Source organism: Piliocolobus tephrosceles, chromosome 9, assembly GCF_002776525.5.
Source record: "Piliocolobus tephrosceles isolate RC106 chromosome 9, ASM277652v3, whole genome shotgun sequence".
NCBI classification, from domain to species: Eukaryota; Metazoa; Chordata; class Mammalia; order Primates; family Cercopithecidae; genus Piliocolobus; species Piliocolobus tephrosceles.
In genome coordinates, this window is record NC_045442.1 from 86,846,380 (window position 1) to 86,870,533 (window position 24,154).

Genomic DNA, 24,154 nt, shown 5'->3' on the forward strand with positions numbered 1-24,154 from the left:
GTTTATGTTTTATAAAATAATCTTATTTGTCTTTTAATTGGCAAGTTTAATTCATTTACATAGATTATGATTATTGATATATTTGTAATAAATATTTGCCGTTTTACTTTGTGCTTTCTGTTTACACTTTCTGTGCTCCTTTTTTGTTCTTTTTAAGAATACAATTAAGGTTTTTTCACTTGATTTTTTTTCTTATGGTATTTTTCCTCTGTATTGGTTTGGAAGTCTTTTTGTGGTTTATTCTTGAGATATTATCATAGAGTTAAGTTAACAAAGCTGAATGAACCTTATCTTAATTGCCTGCCAAGACAAAGACTTTATCATCTCTCACATATGCAGAGGATTGGTTCCTGGACCCTCGTGTATACTACAGCCTGCATGTATTCATATCCTGCTGTTGACCCAGCAGAACCTGCCTTTAAGAAAAATCGGGGCTGGGCACAGTGGCTCATGGCTGTAATTCCAGCACTTTGGGAGACCGAGGCAGGAGGATTGCTTGAGGCCAGGGGCTCGAGACGAGCCTGGACAACAAAGTGAGACAGTGTCTCAACAAAAAATAAAAAAATTAGCCAGGTATGGTGGTGCAGGCCTGTAGACCCAGCTACTCGGGAAGCTGAGGCAGTAGGATTGCTTGAGCCCAGGAGTTCGAGGCTACAGTGGGTTATGATGGTGCCACTGCACTCCAGCCTGGGTGGCAGAGTGAGACTCTGTCTCGGAAGGAAGGGGAAGGAGAGAGGAAGGGAGGGAGGGAGAGGGACTTTCTGTATATATGTGGGTTTTGCATCCCTCATCTGTGTTTGGTTTAAAAAAAAAAAAAAGCCCACATGTAAGTCGGCCTGCACAGTGCAAACCCGTATTGTTCAAAAGGTCAACTGTACTTTAATGACCTCCCCTTCCTCATGCCCTTAGCTTAAACACTGAATTTTGAGATTTTTATTTTCTCGCTGTTGTTTAAATCCTGTTGCAAACTATTGTTATTTTTAGCGTGGGGAATGTTTGCTGACAGGTACTTTAATACTTGAACGTCATTTCATCTGACATCTCAAATCTCCGTTCTGAGCTCATTTTCCATTTTCTACAGTATATTTATTCTTTTGAAGTTTCTTTTTGAGACGGAGTCTCCCTCTGTCACCCAGGCTGGAGTGCAGTGGCACGATCTCGGCTCACTGCAACCCCCGCCTCCTGGGTTCACGCCATTCTCCTGCCTCAGCCTCCCGAGTAGCTGGGATTATAGGCACCCGCCACCACGCCCGGCTAATTTTTTGTATTTTTAGTGGAGACGCGGTTTCACCGTGTTAGCCAGGATGGTCTCGATCTCCTGACCTCGTGATCCACTGGCCTCAGCCTCCCAAAGTGCTGGGATTACAGGCGTGAGCCACCGCACCCGGCCTAAAGTTTCTTTCTTTTTTTTTTTTTTAAATAAACTTATCTAAGCACGAGGTTTCTTTGGTGATCGTCTGCTGATCATAAACCCTGTTATTTAGCTGGGAATATCTTGATTTCATCTTTGTTCTTGAAGGATAGTTTTGCTGTGCATATGATGACACTTGACAAGTTTCCTTGATAGTTCGAAGATAATATTCTACTGTATGCTGGCTTGTTACTGGTGAGAATTCTATAGTCAGAGCTAATTGTAGTAGTCTGTCTTTGCTCTCTGTGCTTTAAAATATTTTCTTTGGCTTTATTTTGCGATTTACCACAATGCCTTTGAGTCTAAGGGTGGATTTCTTTTTGTTTATATTGGTAGGTGTATGTTGTGCTTCTTAAATCTAGATTTGAGTCTTTTATCTGTTTTTGAAAATTCTCAGCCCTTACCTCTTCATGTATTGCTTCTCTTCTATTCTCTGTATTGTTTCCCACTAGGACTCAAGTTAGTCATGTGTGAGTCCATCTCAGTCTATTCTCAATATCCCTTAATCTCTTTAGTATTTTTTATTTCCCTAACTGGGTAATTTCTTCCAATTTGGCATGTAGTTTGGTAATCTGTCTTTAGCTGTGACTAATACGCTGTTTAATTAACTCATTTGGTTTTCATTTTAATACTTAGATTTGTAATTTGTGAAAGCAATGTTTTATTGTTTCAAACTGGCTGTTCTTAGTACTTTGTTGTTTGTTCATTTAAAAATTTCTTTATTTACATAATTTGCTATTTAATAATTTGTTTTGGCTGGGCGTGGTGACTCACGCCTGTAATGCCAGCACTTTGGGAGGCCGAGGTGGGCGGATTACCTGAGGTCAGGAGTTCAAGACCAGCCTGGCCAACATGGTGAAACCCCATCTCTACTAAAAATACAAAAATTAGCTGGGCGTGGTGGCACACGCCTGTAATCCCAGCTACTTGGGAGGCTGAGGCAGAATTGCTTGAGCCCAGGAGATGGAGGTTGCAGTGAGCCGAGATCATGCCACTGCATTCCATCCTGGCCGACAGAGCCAGACTGTCTCAAAAAAAAAAAAAAAAAAAAAAAAAAAGAATCTGTTTCATAATTACATTATCTGAAATGGTAGTGAAGGCAGTATCTGGTATTTGTTTTCTGCTTGCTCTGGCTCATAGAGATTTACTTCTCTATGTATATGGTAATCTTTTTATTGTAAGCTTATTTTTCCAGCTTTATTTTCATTCCCTTTTTGACATATTTTGTTATTACCATATTTGAATGCACTAGACAGGTGCCCTGCCATCATAGAGAACTGAAATTCTTTTCCTGTATATGGAGATAACATGGTTTTATCATAAAGAACTGGGAAGGGACTGTTACCTTTTTCATACTCCTTTTTCTCTTTGCCTTATTTCCCTTGCATATTTAAATATATCTTATCCTTGTATGTATCTTATACGAGGTTTTTTTAATTATAAGGAACAGAAACTCACATCAGTGTTCTTTAAGAATAAAGTGTTTATTTTCAGATTACAAGGAAACTGGAGCTGAGTACCTGTAAGGATCCAACACAGTTCTAGGGAACAGCTACACTTACTGCTCATTGCATTTCTGCTGTTCTCTTCTTGTCTGCTACAGTCTTCCCATGAGGCCAGATGCTGGGTCTGACTCGCAGACCCTGGCTGAACGATGGATGAAAAATGCACTCACACGCAGGTATCCAGTGAAAGAACGGGCTAGCGAAGCGGGCTAGGGAACTGGGCCGCTCACAGACCCCGAGGAGGATGCTGTAAAAAGTCAGCAGCCTCGGCCATGGCAGGCTGGCACTGCGGGCATTTATTCAGCATAGGTTTAATGACAATGGCTTTGAGTCAGCACACTTGTGGGTAATCAACATGGTCGCCCTCCCTGGGGAGAGCAGTCCTGTGTGAGGATGATTAAAGGCCAGGTTCCCAGGCCTAAGTAAACTAACTTATCTAAATCAGCTTATTTACATCCCCTTGTTGTCTAACCTAAGCTTTCAGGCACTGGAGAAGAGAGTCTGGCTGCCTTCCGCCAAATCCTTTTCCAAAGCTTTTGTAAAACCTCCTGGCCTTCCAAGAAAGTTTGCATCTTTCTACAATTGTTCCTACCACTCTGACCTGTCTTCTACAACCAGAAGGCTTCCTCATGTTCACATTATTTTTTCTCTATTTCATATCTCGTTTTTCTGGTTCTCAGCTCCCTCTCACCTCATCCTTGCTTGTGAATCTTTGAGGATCTTCCTTCACTCCATGTATTCTTTCAGCTTCACCTCCCTTTTAGTGCCTAATTTGCCAGCTTGCCTAACTAGCCTCTTCTCCATCCAGCAGATTGGCGCTCCTTGGAGCAGCTGCCTGTCTCTGTGTTGAGGGGAGGAAGGATTCTGTGTTCAAATCTCACTGCCAAGGCCCCCTCCCTTGGAAGGGTGCTGTGATGTATACTTAGGGTGTATACTTCTAAGGTATTTAAAATTATTTTTGAAGCCCCGAAGTTATAAAAATAAAAGGCCTCTAACTTAGAAAATGAATGACCCAGTTGCAGAAAGATGTTTGGCGAATTAAAAATTTTTATACAATTCATTCTTGAATGAAAACCATTATGAGTCTAATGCACACTTGGAATTTTTTTTTGTTTATGGGTTTCTAGCCAAGAAGGAAATGCAGGTTTCCAGTTATATTTATGGAGGTTTTAATCTCAAAGATTTAATGTTCATGTTTATTGAAATATCAGTATACATAAGAGCATCTTCAGTTAAATGAAAACAAATTATTATGTGTATGAATTAGTAACATAAGAAACGGCCAATGAAACCCCATCTCTACTAAAAAATACAAAAATTAGCTGGACGTGGTGGTGCATGCCTATAATCTCAGCTACTCAGGAGGCTGAGGCCGGAGAATCGCTTGAACTTGGGAGGCAGAGGTTACAGTGAGCCGAGATTGTGTCACTGCCCTTCAGCCTGGGCAACAGAGTGAGACTCCATCTCAAAAAAAAAAAAAAAAAAAAAAAAAAAGGGCCTTAGGGACCATTATATTTCTTAAAAATTCATTATATTGTGTTCTGTATTATAAAGTCAGATCAAAAAATTATAGCACATTTGTGATGGTAGACACTTAACTATCATCTATATACATACCACCGTATAGTTTACAAGTGATTTTCACATTTGTTAGGGCATTCATTCTTACCCAGAGCCCTAAGTTGAAAAGCATACAGGCAGGTTAAATTTACAGTATGTTTACTGACTTCTAATTTCTGGATGATGACAGGGCTAAAGTTATTCATTCCTTTCCTAAAATTCATATTCCTCCTGAATAATTGAAATTGGCCTAAATTGCTACATTTTAAACTATACCTTTTCTTTTTTTAAAGATGTATTTACTTGGAATATTACTCGGTTTAAAAGGCAAGAATTGTCAAAGCACAAGTGGGACTTTATTATAAATTCTATATTAAATTTTTCTGATTTTACTACATATTTTTTCCCTTTAGGCCTCGATGTGTTCTATTTTATTCAAAATAGAAGTTTTATTTGTGGTACTACATAATTATTTAAAAAATCAGTTAATATTGAAAAGGTGAAAGATCGTTTGTACTTCTACTCCCATTTTCTCACCGTGTACTCTCCGGTCTGACCGTCAGTAGCTGGGTGTTACACATAGATATACGTATGTGTGTTTGTATGCACACACAGCCTGCTAGTGCTAGAGGCAGAACTGAGAGCCACCACCTTGTGCCTGGCAACGAAAGTGCAGCCACTGTTGTAGTGCAAAGGTCATTATATTGATAGGGCAACTGTCATGGCTGTGGCCATCAGGTTGTTCCTTATTACCCATGCTGCTGTCAGTCCTGTGTCTAACAGCTGCTGCTTTCCATGCTGCTGATTCCTTGAAGTTTTACTGTTCTTCAGAGCCTGTTGAGAATGTCTTTAATTTGATTGTTTTTCTTAGAATGAATCACACAATACCACTCTATCATCCCTTGCTTTTATGTAGGATAGTGTGAATGACAGATACCGTGTTGTTCTCCAAGCCACTACTCTGTTCTCATGGTCTGTGGCTTTCTTTAGATTAAACCTGGACTCTTGCTGTAGAATGAGTGTCCATTCCCCAAGATCCCTGTCCCCTGGAGATTTCTAGGTGCTTTTGGTAAACAGGTCGTTGTCTACCTTGACCCTGCTAGTATCCTCAGTCTTGTACAAAATCTGTGTTTTTCCTGGAGTTGTCCCAGTGCAGACTCAGGCTGGGAATCATGCTTCTGAAGAATAATGTATGAAAGTGATTTTTGAAAAAGGAGTGATTGACTAAGAGTTCATCTATTACCAAAGATAATTAGAACTCTAGTAACACATGGAAAAATATCAGTGATCACTGGTCACTGATACTGATCATTGATATTTCTTACATAATATACTAAGTTACTACCAAATTTATAGCCAAGTCATTTTTTTTGTAGACCTGCATAAGCATATTTAACTAAAAGTCTGTTGAATTCGAGATTTGCATAGTGCTTCCCTAGGTACCTGACCTAAGGCCCCTATTAATTTGATTCTATGTGCTTACCAGAGGCCTTTCCATCATTGTTATGGGGCTGCCTAAGCAGTGATAAGCCTTTGTTAAATGCAGACATGGAATGAGTCCTTCTGCAGCCCATGCAGCCTCCTCTTAGCTGTGGGCCTGCCTCTTCCTGTCTTGGTTCCTCACTTCCATTTACAGTGACCCTGAAACCACATTCCAGCCCTATCTTCCTTTCCTCCGCACAGGAGGTCATATGGTCTTCTGTTCACAGTCAGACTTCAGACCTTTCCTATTTTCTTTAAGGACTGGTTGTTTTCTATTTGATGTTATTGTGCTGGTGATCCACAATGTATATTGTCAGAAAATAATACTTTGAATGCTTGTGGTAGCTAGAGGTCTGTGTAGGATAGAGTAGACAATGGGTAGGAAGTATTAAGAATAAACACCTTTTGGGCCAGGCGTGGTGTCTCACACCTGTAATCCCAGCACTTTGGGAGGCCGAGGCGGGTGGATCACCTGAGGTCAGGAGTTCAAGACCAGCCTGGCCAACGTGGCGAAACCCCATCTCTACTAAAAATAGAAAAATTAACTGGGTGTGGTGGCACACACCTGTAATCTCAGCTACTCGGGAGGCTGAAGCAAGGAGAATTGCTTGAACCCGGGAGGTGGAGGTTGCAGTGAGCTGAGATGGTGCCATTGCACTCTAGCCCAGGCATCAAGAGTGAAACTCAGTCTCAAAAAAAAAAAAAAAAAGAATAAGCACCTTTTGTTGTTTAATGGTTATAGTTTTAGTTTTGCAAGATGAAAAAAAATTCTGGATATCTGTCTCACAATATTGAATGCTGTACACTTACAAATAGTTAATTTGATAAATTTTATGTATTGTATTTTTTACCACAAGAAAAAACAAGCATTTTTTAATGGTGCATAGACTTAAAAGCGTAAGTACAGGGTTTTGGATTTTTTATCTTTTTAATATTTGGTTCTATTTACTCATCCTTTACTACAAATTGGATCAATAGATTAGGATTTTGGAAAGTTTAGCAGAGCAGAGAAGTGTAGCAAACAGAATTCATTCATTTAACATTTATTGAGCACTTCCTGTGTAGCAGGCCCTGTGCTTTTAGTTGATAATTCAGAGAAATAAGGGACATGACCCCCAGATGCCTCTTGCGGAAAGAACTGGAGAAGCCATTTGAACTTAAAGCAGGAAATCCTGAAAAATTTTGTATGCCATTAACATTTTATTATTAAAGCATACAGACATACATCAAAGTTTCAAAACTTTTATTATGGAGAATTTAAAACATACACAGAAGTAAAGGAGGAATACAGTGAATCGCCTTGTGCCTGGCACCAGCTGGCATCCACTCATAGCCTCTTGTTTCTTTATATTCCTCTCCCAGTCCATTTTTGAGGGTACATTCTTGTTCTTTTCATTTTATCTGTAAATATGTTAGTACTTTCACTGAAAGATAAGGGCTGTTTTTCTTAGAACAAATCACACAATACCACTATCATCCCAGAGTTATTTCACAATTTTGTATGTGTGTTTGTGTGCACTGTGATTTTTGCATCAGGATCTAAACAAGATCTACACATTACATTCAGTTGATAGATTTTCTTTAATATCTTTTAAGCTATAGGTTTATTTTCTTTGTTCTTGAAATGTTATTTACTGAAAAAATCATGTCGTTTATCTTGTGCACTTGCTTATACTGTTATATATGAATTTTGCGGAATGACTTTTTTGCTTTGAAACAGTAGTGACCACTTATTCTTCACTTGGATCCATTATTTAATCATGGGCATGCAAGATGTTACAATTCTAATTTCATCATTTCTTTTTCATTTATTTGCTGGAATACTACTATAGAGAAGTTTCTTTTTACAAACTATTCAGTTACCCAGAGGTATAACTTATACAGGGAAGTCAGGTTAAATGAGTGACTCTTTCTCTTTACTTATAACTCTTGGAGGGTCCCTAGCATTTCCAAAAATGGCCAGTGTTTTTTCCTTTATTTAAAAAAATATCATTATAAACAGATACTCTTTTCTTTTTCTTTTTTTTGACATAGGGTCTTGCAATGTCCCTCATGCTGGAGTGCAGTGGTGTAATCATGACTCATTGCAGCCTCAACCTCCTGGGCTCAAGTGATCCTCCTGCCTCAGCCTCCCAAGTAGCTGGGACCACAGGCATGCACCACCAAACACAGCTAATTAAAAAAGAAATAATTTTAGGAGAGATGGAATCTCACTATGTTGCCCAGGCTGGTCTTACACTTCTGGCCTCAAGAGATTTTCCCACCTCTTCCTCCCAAAGTACTGAGATTACAGGTGTGAGTGATCAAGTCCCATCAACATGTGAATTTAAATGGTCCCGTTTTTTTTTTTTTTTTTGAGACCGAATTTCGTTCTTGTTGCCCACACTGGAGTGCAATGGCATGATCTCAGCTCACTGCAACCTCTACCTTCCAACTTCAATCAATTCTTCTCCCTCAGCTTCCTGAGTAGCTGGGATTACAGGCATGCACTACCATGCCCACGTAATTTTGTATTTTGTATTTTTTTTTTTTTGAGACAGAGTCTTACTCTGTTGCCCAGATTGGAATGCAGTGGCGTAATCTCGGCTCACTGCAGCCTCCACCTCTGGGTTCAAGCGATTCTCTTGCCTCAGCCTCCCAAGTAGCTGGGACAACAGGCGCACACCACCACGCCTGGCTAATTTTTGTATTTTTAATAGATACGGGGTTTCATCACGTTGGCCAGGCTGGTCTTGAATGCCTGACCTCAGACAATCCGCCCACCTTGGCCTTCCAGAGTACTGAGATTACAGGCATGGGCCACCACACCCGGCCCTAATTTTGTATTTTTACTAGAGATGGGATTTCTCCATTTTGGTCGGGCTGGTCTCGAATTCCTGACCTCAGGTAATCCACCTGCCTTGGCCTCCCAAAGAGCTGAGATTACAGGCATGAGCCACTGCACCTGGCCCAAATTGTCCCTTCTTTGGCCAACGGGAGTGCCTTTACATTAGCTCCTGGGTCATTTTGGCATGAGTGCCTCTGATGGCTTCTTGCTTTCTTGTGTGACAAGATGTCCAGGTTCATCTTGTACATTAACAGCCATAGATCTGGAATTATCCCTTTCTTCAACCAGCCCTGGTTCCTTTCACAGGGAAATTATATTTAGTGACCACAGTCTGGAAACTACAGATTGGTTGTTACTTCTAGGTCTTTTCAGAGGATGGGGCTAGGAAATACGTTGTTTTTAAGGTAAAATATTTTATGAGTTTCATACTGATTTTTCCAGTATAAACTTAGGAATAGATGATTTTGTTGAATTTCTTTAATTTTATATTTGTCTCATGCTAAAAATTTTGGTTCTTAATCATACTGATACCATTACTTATCAGTGTTACTACTAACAATATGATTACTGAAAATAGTTTAAGAATTAAAAGCACTTTCCCAAATTCTTTTCATTTTTAGGATAGATTCCTCTAGGGATGTCTGGTAAAACTATTTTAAGTCATTTGAAATAATTCCTTTTTGTATGATTGTACCACTGATTTAATAAATATTTAGGTTCATTTCATATTGCTCTTGAATTTTAGAGATGATAGTTTTTCAATTATTTTTTAAACAAGTAATTGTGGAAAACATGTACATGGTTGCAGAGCTAAATGTGTAAAACAAGGCAGAATCAGAAAAGTCTAGCTCTGATTGTGGTTCCCTCTATTTTTCTTCCCTACATTCCATTTAAAACATATGAGCAAGAGTGTGTGTGTGTGTGTACACATCCATGCATGTGCACACACATATAGTTTCTGCCTCCTAATCCCATCTTAGGTGAATGGTAGCACACTACACATAATTTTCTTCTTGCTTTTTTGTCTTCCTATTATTTCCTGCTGATTACTCCATAGAAGTATATAGGGGCATTCATTATGCCTTTTTTCTGTTTCATTGTGTGAATTTACCATAGTTTATTGTCAGTCCCATATTAATGGACATTTGGATTGTCTTTAGTGTCTTGCTGTTAGAAACAGTGCTGCAGTGAATACCTTGTACGTACATACTTAATTTTGTTGTTGTTGTTTTTTAGAGGGATATTTCAGTTTTAAATAAAACAACTTGACTTCAGGAGGTATTCAAGTGTAATGTTACTGCTACTGATGGATTTTTCTGGGAATAGTGGAGGATGCAAAAGGCCAGTCTTGTAATCTAGGGTAGTAATCTTTCTTTGAGTATTATGGGGTCCTCTCAGTTCTGTATTATTGTTAAAAGCCACATTTATAGAGTAGCTTTTGTGTTTTCTAGTTTCACTCTGTTTAAGACTTCAGGAACGTTTGAAGCAATTGGAGTATAGAATTCTATCTTTTTTTTTTTAATTAAAAATTTTTTTTTGTAGAGATGGGGTCTTGCTGTGTTGCTCAGACTGGTCTCAAACTCCTGGCCTGAAGTGATCCTTCTGCCTCAGCTTCCCAAAGCACTGGGATTACAGGTATGAGCCACTGCACCTGGCCAGAATTCTGGTATTTTAGAATTGTTTTCTAGTCTTTTATAATTGTTTTATATATAATCAATTTGTCAAAAAATTTTAAGGAAAGTAATATGCCTGTGTGGATGCTTTCCAAAGTATTCAACTTAGGTTTTATAGAAGTAGTAGCTTCTTACTTTTGTAACCACATTTTTGTCCATTTGTGATCAGTTTATATAGTATTCATTTATACCATTGCAGAATGAGTACAACTGACATAAACAGGTTTGGAGATTAAACAATAGGTTTTTGATAATGTACACAACTGGTAGTAGCAGAAATATGCACATTGTAAGAGAGTAGCTTAGTAAATGTGAGCATTCTTTATTTTCTGGGCATTCACTAATATATTTTAAGGGAGGAACGATAGCACCAGTTCACTTCTAAAATTTTCCAGTTCCTAGTAGGAGCCTGGCACTTAGAAGATGCTTGGAAAATGATGGATGAACCAATTCATTGTTTGGGTCAGACTATGAAAATACATGCTTATCCATTTGTTTGCTTAGGATAAATGAATGAAATTTTCTAGGTCTTCCCAAAGGGATTTAAAATAAAGTGAAAATCTCTAAGATGTGGTAGCTGACTTTAAAAACCATTTCCTGATTTACATTTATATTACTTTAAATTTGGTCTTGGGTTATTATTTTGATGATCGACTACAACTTTTTTTGGCTTTTATTATAGTTTTTTCATTAAAAGGTGTTTTCTAGGTGGAGAAAATTAAAAAGAATGGATTCCAGGATCATAAAGCAAATAATAGTTTGTAGTTTTTTTTTTTTTTTAAACATTCTACCACCTGTGCCAGTTAGTGATAAAACTACTAGTTTTTAATAGACATTAACCACCTTTGGGATTTCACCGTGGGAAAATGGGAGCAGTATTCCTTTTCTTTCTTTCAGCTTCTTTAGTATATATACATATCACAGTCAGTGGTGCAGAAAGGTTAGGAAACTGGAAGGATACAAGGTTTAGTCATAAGGAAGCACAAATTAAAGTTCCTGGAATATTTTACCCCTGCTCTGTATGGAACACCTTAGGGAATACTAAAGAAACATGATGGTACAGAAGACTGCAGGGATTGCTAAAAAATATGCAACAGTCCAGGGAGCATATAGCCTTTTAAGTAGGCCAGGCTTTATACCCTGCAAGGAATGACCTAAACTGTGTGATACATTGTGTCAGTCAGAGTTCTCCAAGGAAGCAAAACCAATAGGGTGTGTGTGTCTGTGTGTGTGTGTGTTTGTGTGTGTGTGTACAGATATACCTGTATATATAGATAGATAGATAGAGATCGGGAGAGAGATACTTGTTTTAAGGAATTGATTCATATGATTGTGGAGACTGACAAGTCTAAAATCTGTAGGGTGGGCTGGCAGGCTGGAGGCTCAGGGAAGAGTTGATTCTGAAGTTGAAGACTGAAGGCAGTCTGCTGGCAGAATTCCCTCTTCTGGGGGAGGTCAGTCGTTTTTATATTAAGGCCTTCAACTGATTGGTTGAGGCCCACCCACATTATGGAAAGCAGGATGTTTTACTCAGAATCTACCAATTTAGAAGCTGGGTGTGGTGACAGGCACCTATAGTCCCAGACACTTGGGAGGCTGAGGCAAAAGGATCACTTGAGCCTAGGAGTTCAAGTCCAGCCTGGGCAACATAGTGAAACCCCATCTCCTAAAAAAAAAAAAAATTGCATCTCTTAAAAAAATGTTGAACTCAAACCATGGGCAGTTGACAGAAACTCTTGGTATCGTTTCTGTGTATCTTCCCACTCCCAATCTGCACCATGGTTTTATGCTCCTAATAACAGACTTCTGACTTATGGTAATATTATGTGCACAGGGCCTGGTGAATATTTACTTTCCAGTTGTCAGAAGAATTAGACTAAAACAGTTTTCTTGTACATATCTGTTTTGAGAACCAGGTCTGGCATTACTCCCATTGTGTATACATCTAGGAGAGGAAATTTCAGCTGAGTCATGTATTGACTTGAGACCTAGAGCAGGTGGATCACTTGACCTCTCTGAGTGTTTCTTTGTCTGTAAAATGGGAATAAATCCTGTCCTGCCTTAAAAAAAAGTCTACCAATTTAAATGTTAATCTTATCTAAAAAATACCTTCACAGAAACATTCAGAGTAATGTTTGACCAAATATTTGGATATCGTGGCTTAGTCAAGTTGACATGTGAAATTAACCACCACTTATATTGAAAGACTGTTTTTATATGATTAATGTCCACCTGTAAAGAAATTGGGTAAGTGCTATGGGTAGTAAGGAAGGGAAAGGGGAACGTGTTTTGCTTGTAGAGAAGAGATACTTTGAGGTATGGTCTGAAGGCCAGAGAATTTTGGGCCTGATAGGCAAAGAGGGAAGAACATCCCAAGAAGGTGGGACAGAATGAACAAGGGTAAGTTTGACCATGGCATGTACGGGGGTCCTTTAGAAGATTTGTCCTACCTGGGCAGACATATCGGATGGTCAGGGGATAAGGTGAGTAGTGAGGCAAATCCTGTTCTGGTTTTTCTGGTTTACTGCAGTATGTAGAGAATATGCTTGTTCCTGCCTGAGATGACAGCTGGCTGGTGCAGAGCAGTGTATGCCATTGTCTTTATATGCTGCGTTGTACAGTGGCATACTGAGAATTCTTTCTGCAGGAAGCACTTCAAATGGAGTATAATTGCCTTCGATTTTTCTATTATAAACTTTGGCCACAGTTTCTTCCTCTGTCAGCCTACTAAAGATGCTTCACAAGATCCATGTGTTTGTTAAGGAACATAAGATCTTCAAGAGGTATGGATTGCTAGAAGGAATTCTAGTCTCTAAACCTTGGGAATATTTTTGGATCTATTTATTAATGTTATTCTGTAGTAGAAATAAGAGTTGAGCACCTTTTTCCCCATATTATAAGGATCATAATTAACTCTGAATATATAATAGGTATGAAAACGCCTGAAAAAAAATTCTACTGATAAAAACTATTATTATCAGAGGCAAAAGTAGGGAAAACAGTATGTGGTAAATTGTTACAAAATGGCTCCTAATGAATCACCACCCCCCCACCCGCACCACTCCCAGCTCTGCCTGTTTACAGTGTGACTTCACTTGTTTCTCCCATTGTCTTAGTCCGCATTGTGCTGCTGTAACAGAGTACCTGAGACGGGGTAATTAAGAAAGTATAGAGATTTAGTTCTTACATTTCTGCAGCCTAGGAAGTCCAAGGTGAGGGGCTCACATCTGGTGAGGGCTTTCTTGCTGCATCATCCCATGGTGGAAGGCAGATGGGCAAGAGAGCACGTTTATGGGATGGAGAGAAGGGAAGGAGGCTGAACTAATTCTTCTATTAGGAACCCACTCCCATGATGACTAACCTACTTCCTCAATAACAGCATTAATCCATTAGTGAGGGCAGAGCCCTCATGGCCTAATCACCTCTTACAAGTCCCACCCGTCAACACTGTTGCATTGGGGATTAAGTTTCCAATACATGAACTTGGAGGACACATTCAAACCACAGCACCCATCAAGTGGTAGAGTCTCTTTTCCCCCTTCTTGACTTTGGTCTCAATCATGTGACTTGAATGGGACATCAGCGGACACAGTGTAAGCAGGGGCACCATGTGTAGTGGGTGAACTGTCTTGGGATGCTGCTGCCACAATGTGAAAAAGCCTAGAAGAAAAGGCCACATGGAGAAGGCCCTGCCTTCCCTGCTGAACCCAGCGAAGCAGCCTATGTAAGTCAGGTAAGGGCAGCAGAAGAGCTGCCTAGCCAATCCATGGAATTACGAGAAATAGGAAATCATGGATGTTCAAGCAACAAAGTTTTGGGTAGTTTGTTACATAGCAAGAGAAAATGGAACATCTTTTGATAAGTGGCTGGAATCCATGCCTCCAGTTCTAATCATGGCTTCATTACTGAACCTTCAAGGAGGGAGGCAGAAAAGTAAATAGCTTTCTTCTCTAATAGTGTGGTGAATACCCAGGGAGAACTCTGGACTGCTGGAGCCTTGACCTCTCCTTCCCTTTCCTTATCTATAGGGATCAGACACTGTTCTCTGCAGGGCAAGCACTGAGGAGCTCTTGTAGGAGTTCGAGAAGGTAGACTATTTCTTTTCTTTTTCTTTTTTTCTTTCCTTCTTTCTCTCTTTTTTTTTTTTTTTTTTTTTTGAGATGGAGTCTTGCTCTTGTCACCCAGGCTGGAGTGCAATGGCATGATCTTGGGTCACTGCAACCTCCACTTCCCAGGTTCAAGTAATTCTCTTTCCTCAGCCTCCTGAGTAGCTGGGATTACAGGCGCCCACCCCCATGCTCGGCTAATTTTTGTATTTTTAGTAGAGACAGGGTTTCACCATGTTGGACAGGCTGGTCACACGAACTCCTGACCTCAGGTGATCCACCTGCCTCGGCCTCCCGAAGATTATAGGCATGAGCCACCGCACCTAGCCAAAGGCAGACTATTTCTGTGCTTGATGGATTGAAGGTGTTTTTCAACTCCAAAGGCAGTTAGACTCATACTTCTGTTTCTCAGAAGTGAAATGCTAAAAGAACCCTAACAAATCTTCTCTTTTCCCTTTTCTTAACTTTGAGTGTTTTCAGTATTTTTGTATTCTATTACCAAGGAAATATTATGGCTATTCCATAATTTCCCTGAGATGCAAAATCTTTCAGAAAGCCCAGGCATTAGTCCAGGCCCTTTTCCCAGTAATCACACCTTGTTTACCTAATTCACATACCTGCCAGAGTGGTTGTACTGAGGTCTTCCCAAGTCATGGAAGGAGTCCCGATAGCATGCACTGTCTGGAGCTGAGTCCTGCCTGCCCCACATTAGCATCTCACTCTCACGCAGCTGTGGTCTCTGTTAGTCTGGGGATTCTAAATTACATATGCTGCCTTTCAGTCTACAGCCTGACAGCTCTCTCTTAGCCAAGCACTTGCATTTGGACAAGACTTCCAGCTTTAGGCTTTGTTGTTTTCCTTAGGGGCCCAGTTTTTATGGAATTTCTTCCTACTGGGTAGCATTGTTGGCACACCTTGAATTCATTCTGTCACTCTTCTTGGCTTCAACCTCTGAGGTTGTGTGTTGGAAATACCTCGCATAGTCTACTAGAATAAAGATGAAAGAACATAAGGATATGGGCTATAGTTTTTAAATGCAGTGTTTCTTTTCTGTGGCTTGTGATACAAATTTGTAAGTGCACTCAAAATGATACAGTTAAATATCTGCCATGAATTAAACCTAACTGCTTGAGGCATATCTTAGTGCCTTAAAATAACCCACTTTTGAAATATCTAATTTATTATCTTTGCCAAATTTTAGGCAGATATAACCATTGCTTTAGTTAAGTGTCCCTCTGTATAGACAAAAAAGGCAGCAAAAGGCATGTCACTCTTTAATACTTCAAATGTGAATTCCATGTTGTCTTCTATATCCATAGGGATTATAATAACTCTTCTTTACTACAACAAAGACAGGAACATATCATGTTTTATCTTAGTCCTTCCCGTAGCAGTGCCACTGTGAAATTAAAAAAAACAAAACAAAACCACTACATATTTTAGGTTCACCTGGTAGGTTGCTGCACGCTATCATATTTAGTCAAGCATAAGTTGTGCATTTTTATCCATTCTAACATCTCTGAAAGTGGCACCTTGGAATCCCAGGTTAGTCAGGGGCAATTACAGTCTAGTTGCATAAAACTTTTTTGTTGGCACCTTCTGTAAGATCAGGCAAATGCTAGCAGCTGAGAGTCCTTGAAATATGGCTGTGAAAACTTGGGCAAGTTGATTAATTTCTTTAAGCCATGCATGAAAGGGAGATAAAATTTTGTTTCTCTCCCTCCTGGCACTGCTGTGAGATTTAAATGAAATATGCATGTAAAGTACTTACGATTTGCAAGTGCTTTCATCTAGTTTTTTCCTCCAGCATTATTACTCACAGGCAGTATGTTTATACTTTTTAGTTTCTTCAGATACTTTTATCTGTTTAAATCATTTATGTTTTGGATTTTATTTTCCACTTATCTTCAGCATTGCTTCTTGATTATTGTTTTAACATTTATTGTACCCTTTATTACCTCTAGTAATTATCTGAATTTTTTTGGTGGGGGACAAGGTCTTACTATGTTGCCCAGGCCAGTCTCGAACTCCTGGCCTAAAGTCGTCCTCCCATCTCAGCTTCCCAAGTAGCTGGGACTACAGGTGCAAGCCACTGCACCTGCTAATGCTCTAAATTACTCTAGGAGAGTTAAAAACTAACAAACTTCAGTCTTTTGTGTCTGGGTAAACTTTAGTCTGTGGGATGTATTTGTCTTATGATTTCTTCACTCTTGGTAATTGTATATATATTTTATGGTAGTTACTTTTTTTTTTTTTTTTTTGAGACAGGTTCTCCCTCTGTCGCCCAGGCTGGAGTGTAGTTGTACGATCTTGGCTCACTGCAACCTCTGTCCCCTGGGCTCAAGTGATCCTCCCACCTGTCTCCCAAGTAGCTGATACCACAGGCGTGCACCACCATGCCCAGCAAATTTTTTTGTATTTTTAGTAGAGATGGGGTCTCACCATGTGGCCCAGGCTGGTCTCAAACTCCTGGAGCTTAAGCGATTCACTCACCTTGGCTTCCTAAAGTGTCAGGATTACAGGTGTGAGCCACCACTCCTGGCCTGCTTTATTCTTGTTGCATTAAAAAATTTCAGTTCATGGCCAGGCTCGGTGGCTCACGCCTGTAATCTCAGCACTTTGGAAGGCTGAGGTGGGCAGATTGCCTGAGGTCAGGAATTCGAGATCACTCTGGCCAACATGGCTAAACCCCGTCTCTATTAAAAATGTAAAAAATTAGCCAGGTGTGGTGGCGTGCGCCTGTAATCCCAGCTACTCAGGAGGCTGAGGCAGGGCAATTGGTTGAACCAGGGAGGTGGAGGTTGCAGTGAGCCAAGATCGCACCACTGCACTCAAGCCTGGACAACAGAGAGAGACTCCTTTTCTCAAAACAAAAACAAAAACAAAAGTTAATTTTTATATTTTAAAATGAACTCATTGTTTTTAAAGCTAATAGTTTTAACAGGCAAGCCCACATAACAAAATTTGTATCAGATTTGTTTTTAGTGGGTAACATACGGAGACCTTGTGGTGTTTCTCTGTCATCTTCCCGAAATTTCTCAGAGCTTTCAAGTTTAATTTTGGTCTTCATTTCAGTAAAAGGCAGGAGCAGAGCAGTCTTTATAGCTTTATAGCTTAAGGCTAGCCTTGCTACCCAGTGGTTAAGTGATAGTGAGACAGAGGGTGAGATGTGATGTGGCAGGGGGAGCCTTCTTTCCTGGGTGAGTGAAGGGAAGAAGGCTTTGAGGTGATACTAGTGCAGTAGCATATTTGGGCTCTCGTTCGACTGATAGCAAGCTTCTGTAACTTGCTATTGTGTCCGGAATTGGTGAGTTCTTGGTCTCACTGATTTCAAGAATGAAAGCGGACCCTCGTGGTGAGTGTTACAGTTCTTAAAGATGGTGTGTCCGGAGTTTGTTTCTTCAGACATTCAGATGTGTCTGGAGCTTCTTCCTTCTGGTGAGTTCGTGGTCTCGCTGTCAGGAGTGAAGCTGCAGACCTTTGTGGTGGTATAGCTCTTAAAGGCAGCGCATCTGGAGTTGTTTGTTCTTCCCGGTGGGTTCGTGGTCTCACTGGCTTCAGGAGTGAAGCTGCAGACCTTCGCGGTGAGTGTCACGGCTCATAACTGCAGCGTGGACCCAAAGGGTGAGCAGCAGCAAGATCTAGTGCAAAAAGCGAAAGAACAAAGCTTCCACAGTGTGGAAGGGGACCTGAGTGGGTTGCAGCTGGTTGGCTGGGGCAGCCTGCTATTATTCCCTTATCTGGCCCCACCTACATCCTGCTGATTGGGCCATTTTACAGAGAGCTGATTGGTCTATTTTACAGAGAGCTGATTGGTCCATTTTGATAGAGTGCTGATTGGTGCATTTACAATCCTTGAGGTAGACACAGTCATAGAGTGCTAGTTAGCTAGATACCGAGTACCAGTTGGTGTATTCACAAACCCTGAGCTAGACACAAGAGTGCTGATTGGTATATTTACAATCCTTGAGCTAAACAGAGTCACAGAGTGCTAGTCCTCCAAGTCTCCACTAGGTTAGCTAGATACAGAGTACCAACTGGTGTGTTCACAAACCTTGAGCTAGACACAGAGTGCTGATTGGTATATTTACCATCCTTCCGCTAGATATCAAAGTTCTCCAAGTCCCCATCCAGTTCAGGAGCCCAGCTGGCTTCACCCAGCGGATCCTGCACCAGGGCTGCAGAGGGAGCTGCCCGCCAGTCCTGAGCCACACCTGCACTCCTCAGCCCTTGGGCTGTGGATGGGACCGGGTGCCCTGGAGCAGGGGGCGGTGCCTGTAGGGGAGCCCACCGCAGCAGGGGGAGGAGCACAGACATGGCAGACCGTAGGTCTGGAGCCCTGCCCCGTGGGAAGGCACCTGGGGCCTGGGGAGAAATGGCTGGCCGGCACCGATGGGGGACCTGGCGCAACCTCTGCAGTTGCTGGCCTGGGTGCTAAGCCTCTCACTGCCCTGGGCCAGCGGTGCTGGCTGGCAGCTCCGTGTGCGGGGCCCTCGGAGCCGGCGCCCGCCCCCGCCCCAGCCAGAACTCACACCGGTCCCCAGCTGTAGCCTTCCTTCCCACCCGCTGCTTCTCCCTCCACACCCGCAAGCAGAGGGAGGAGGCTCGGGCCTCAGCCAGCTCAGAGAGGGGCTCCCAAGGTGCGGTGGCGGACTGAAGGGCTCCTCAAGCACCGCCAGAGTGGAAGCTGAGGCCGGAGGCGGAGGAGGCGCTGAGAGTGAGGGCTGCTAGCACATTGTCACCTCGCACTAACACTAGCAATTGGGTTTTTGACTCAAAGGTTGAAATTTCTCATCCATAACTTAGGAAACTTAAGTTTTCCTCTGTCTTAAAATGCTTTGATCAGTAATTCTAAACTACTTATACTTGTCACCTTTTAAAATTATTCTTAAAGATACTTAGACTACATTCTGCTATATTTGAATTCCATTTCAATTTTCAACTAAGTGCAGTGTGGTCAATCTGCTGCAGATATTTAAAGATCAATGGGTTTCTTCCCATTTGAAATGAATTGTACCAGGTTGACAAATACTGAATTTTTGTTAGTTATTTTCAAATCTCCACTAGGGTACTTGATCAGGATTTGAGACAGAGAACAAACAGTGTTGCTTAATAGTTTGAGTTGCAAATGAAATTCTCAGCCATTTTTGGCTGCTGTCTCAGAGAGATTGATCCAACCAGCATTTATTGAATAGATCTTATGTGATAGGCCACAGAGAGAGAGAGGTACAAAGGTGAGCGAAATGAGATATGCTGCCTTTGGGGAGCTTACGGCTGAATAGGGGAGAAAGTCGTTAATTAAATAACTCAATAAATGTAACATTCTAACTGTGAACATTGTTAATGAAGTAGAGGTTCTTCGTTGATCCTATGAAGAACTATGAATTTGGAATTTCCTCTGTCAGGATGGTCAGATGGTTGAGGAAGAGTTAGTTAGCCTAGAAGGGGAAGGAAGAGTGTTGCAGGCAGAGAATACCATATAAATAGGCTGTGGTGGGAAGGTGCTGGGAGATCTGAGGGGACTGAAGAAACACTGCTGTTGCTGGACCATAGAGAGCGGGGTAGTACAAAATGAGGTGGGATAGATACATAGGGCCTTGTAAGCTGTATTAAATGAGTATCTTGAGGTGTAATTTAGGCACCATAAAATTCACCTGTTACAAGTGTACAATTCAGTGATTAGTAAATTTGAAGCAGTGCAGCATCATTGTAATCCAGTTTAAGACATTTCCTTTGCCCCCAAAGTTCCCTCTTGCCCATTTGCAGGTCATATCATACCCACAACTACACCCAACATGAGGCAATCACTGATCTGCCTTCTCAGCCCTTCTCAAGACACTTTATAAAAATAGAATTGTATAATATATAGTCTTTTGTGTCTGACTTGTTTCAATTTGCATAGTCTTTGAGGTTCATCCATGCTGTAGTGTATATGATTGGTTTGTTCCTTTTAATTGCTGAATAGAATTTCATTGTATAGATAAGCCACATTTTTATCTATTCTTTAGTTGGTGGACATTTGGGATATTCCCAGTTTTGGGCTATTATGAGGAATGCTGCTATGCACATTCATATGTGTGTCTTTGTGTGGACATATGTTTTCATATCTCTTGGATGAATTCCAAGGACTGCAGTTCCTGGGTCATATGATAAGTTTATGTTTAACTTTTCAAGAAACTACCAGACTGTTTTCCGAATATCTATACCACTTTATATTCTCACCAGAAATACATGAGAGATCTAATTTTTCTATATCAAACAATTAGTGTTGACTGTCTTTTTGATTCCATTCTAGTGTTTTTGGTAGTAGCCATTCTAGGGGGGGGTATAGTGGTATATTATTGTGGTTTTAATTTGCAGCATCTTTTCGTAAGTTTATTAGCTATTCATATGTCTTCATTATTGTATTTTTTTTTTAGAGACAGGGTCTCACGCTGTTGCCCAGAATGGAGTATATTGCTCACTGTAGCCTCGAACTCATGGGCTCAAACCACCCTATTGCCTCAGCCTCCCGAATGACTAGGACTACAGGCACATATATATGAGAGCCTGGCTGTCATATATCTTCTTTGATGAAACATCTGTTAATATATTTTGTTTATTTTAAAATTATGTTGTTTGTCTTATGTAGGAGTTCTTTATTCTAAATACAAATCTTTTATCAGATATATGATTGTCAAGTATTTTTTCCCCAGTCGGTGGCTTATCTTCTGTTTTATTAATGGTATCTTTTAAATTACAAAAGTTTTGAATTCAATAAAGTCTGATTTATCAATATTTTCTTTTTAAATAACATCTGCAAAGGTGGGCATTCAAGCCAAAGTTATGGATTAAATCACCCAGGAAAAGGGAGCACAGAATGAGAATCAGAGAGGGTTAAATGAAACTTTGAGGAACCTCTGCATACAATGTCATACTATAGGAGATAGATCTGCAGAGGTGGAGATGGAGCAGGAGGACCACTAGGACGGTGTTATGTCATTTAAGTCAAAAGAGTATTTTAAGACTAGGAAGAGAGTAAAAGTATCAAATCAAATAACTTGAGGGCTGCAAAACAATTTTTAGGCTTAATATGGAGAGCATTATAGACCTTACTGTACAGAAGCCAGATTGTAGTTAGTTGAAATGTGTATAGAAAGTGAGGAAATGTTGAATGTGAGTGTAGACACCTTTTCCTGGAAGAGTAGTGTAGATGGGACAGTAGCGGGATATGAATGAGGAGTAAAGTGAAGTTTTCTTGCCTTCTTTTTCAAATTTTTAATGAGACAAGGTAATCTCTTTATTTATTATCTAAATAATGATCCAGGAATAATGCCACTTTTGGAAAGTGTGTGGCATTAGGTGTTGATCCATTTAAGGTCACATGAGTCTCATACCTGTTATTCTTTTTATACTTTCTCTCCATTGAGTTCTTCAAAATATCTTCAAAATCTAAAAAATAAAAGTAATATGTGTACTAAAATACATGTAATAAAAGTAATACATTTCATTTTGAAAAATGAATTGTAAGCCCAAACTCTCTTATTCAAAACTCTAGGATTAGAAATATTTTGGAATTTAGAAATTCTCAGGTTTTTAGACAAGTAATCTGTTACATATACTGTAAATTATCAGATACTCCTATCGAGGCTTGGAGTAAGATGCCTTACTCAAATGTGCTATTTTTGCATTGAAGTATATATAATATTTACACTAAGTAGCATAAGTATAGTTTTGAGTAGCTTCCTGTCAGTTCAGGTCAGGTTTCGGCCCCAAGGATTTCAATCAAGTTTTTTGTTGTTGTTGTTGTTGAGATGGAGTCTCACTCTGTTGCCCAGGCTGGAGTGCAGTGGGGCGGTCTTGGCTCACTGCAAGCTTCGCCTCCTGGGTTCACACCATTCTCCTGCCTCAGCCTCCCAGGTAGCTGGGACTACAGGTGCCCATCACCATGCCCGGCTAATTTTTTGTGTTTTTAGTAGAGACAGGGTTTCACCATGTTAGCCAGGATGATCTCGATCTCCTGACTTCGTGATCCGCCCGCCTTGGCCTCCCAAAGTGCTGGGATTACAGGCATGAGCCACCGCGCCTGGCCTAGGAGTTCAATTAAGTTTTAGTATTAAATAAGTAAAGAAAGGGTAGAGTGGTTTTTAAAAATTTTTAATTTTTGATAGTTTTCTGAATTTTAGAACTGTGATTAGGAACTTGGTGTACCTAATGTCCTAGAATGAAAAACAGTAGTCCTTTGCTCTGGTCTTCCACAGTCCAAAGCATTGTTGTTGGAATGGGCAGAATCTTCCCCATAGGCAGCCGCATGTGTCTTCTGAGAGTTGCTTCCATGTTTCCAAATAATATGTTCATACTGTTTCTTGACTCACAAACATTAGCTATTATCTGTTGACTTCCTTTTTTACCCAACCTTCTCTCTTCCCATCCTCCCAATTTGGTTATGTCAGTGTTGCTTATATAATCGTAATGCTTACACTGTTGTCCATGTTGAAATTTGTAGTGTTCATTTTAAAGCCAAATTATTACATTTTCTTTCTTCTATAGTTTTTGTTGTTAGTAATTGCTTTATATTTTCACTTGCATAATTTTTATTATTCATATCATTAGTTCTTTTTAGGTATCCATGATTGTACATGTCACTGCATCTTTGCTGTTGAGCTACCGTGCCTGGCCCAAGATAGAGGTTTTCTTATGTTAGGTATTGATATTATATTTTAGCATTTATTTGTAGTACGTAGTGACATAAATGACTGATTCTACAGGTTCTACATAATATCATAAATGACATAAATGACTGATTCTCTGTCCATGTATGTTCATGTGTCTTGATATACTGGTGACTCCCAATATGCATTTGTGAACATGTCTTTGGTTTCCTTTTTTTTTTTTTGAGATGGAGTCTTGCTCTTGTTGCCCAGGCTGGAGTGTAGTGGCGCATTCTCCGCTTACTGCAACCTCCGCCTCCCAGGTGCAAGTGATTCTTCTGCCTCAGCCTCTGGAGTAGCTGGGATTACAGGTCACCACCACCACGCCCAGCTAATTTTTGTATTTTTAGTAGATACTGGGTTTCACCACATTGGCCAGGCTGGTCTCAAACTCCTGACCTTGTGATCTGCCCGCCTTGGCCTCCCAAAGTGTTGGGATTACATGCGTGAGCCACCGCCTGGTCTATGTCTTTGGTTTCTTAAAGGCATGTGAAGCTCAGTCTGTCCACGTTGAGCTTACCTCCTTCCCCTGCTGCTTTTCTGTGCATCCCTGTCGTGTGAATACACAGCCAGAAACCATGGGACAGTTTAGATCCGTCACTAGGTTATGTTAGTCCTGCTTTTCAAATGACCTCACTTCTCCCTCCATATCCACAGCCTTAAGTCTGGCTTTGATCATTCAGTGCTGATATCTAGAATTGATCTCCTCACTCCTTTTACTGCTTTTTCTCTTTCTGTTTCTGCTAGCTGCTGTGCATGGACTTCTCATTTTTTACATGAAATTTACTCCTTATAAAAACAGGCTTAGCTTCAAATTGTTGATTCTAACAATGCCAGTCAGGATGTTAAGATACAATTTACAGCAGGGAGGAGCAGGGTGCTGCTGGAGAGTCTGGCACC

At 40.4% G+C, this 24,154-nt stretch overlaps 1 protein-coding gene and 1 pseudogene across 15 annotated transcripts in view; both read left to right on the top strand.

Moving 5' to 3' along the window:
* The window catches only part of LOC111529800, a 712,005-nt pseudogene that overhangs the window by 348,948 nt on the left and 338,903 nt on the right, over nt 1-24,154 (top strand). The window lies entirely within an intron of this gene.
* Nucleotides 1-24,154, top strand: part of MARCHF8 (membrane associated ring-CH-type finger 8) — a 148,404-nt gene that overhangs the window by 26,254 nt on the left and 97,996 nt on the right. For 4 of the 14 annotated variants that reach the window (XR_003306642.1, XR_003306643.1, XM_026446775.1 and 1 more), the window contains exons 1-2: nt 2,906-3,092; nt 10,328-10,420. The exons of 4 other annotated variants lie outside the window; for them this stretch is intronic. The gene's annotated coding sequence lies outside the window, so the exon portion shown is untranslated. Of the gene's footprint in view, nt 1-2,905; nt 3,093-10,327; nt 10,421-23,225; nt 23,248-24,154 lie in introns of those variants that run through there. 6 more of the 14 variants (XM_023196756.2, XM_023196758.2, XM_023196762.2 and 3 more) reach the window with 3 other exon arrangements.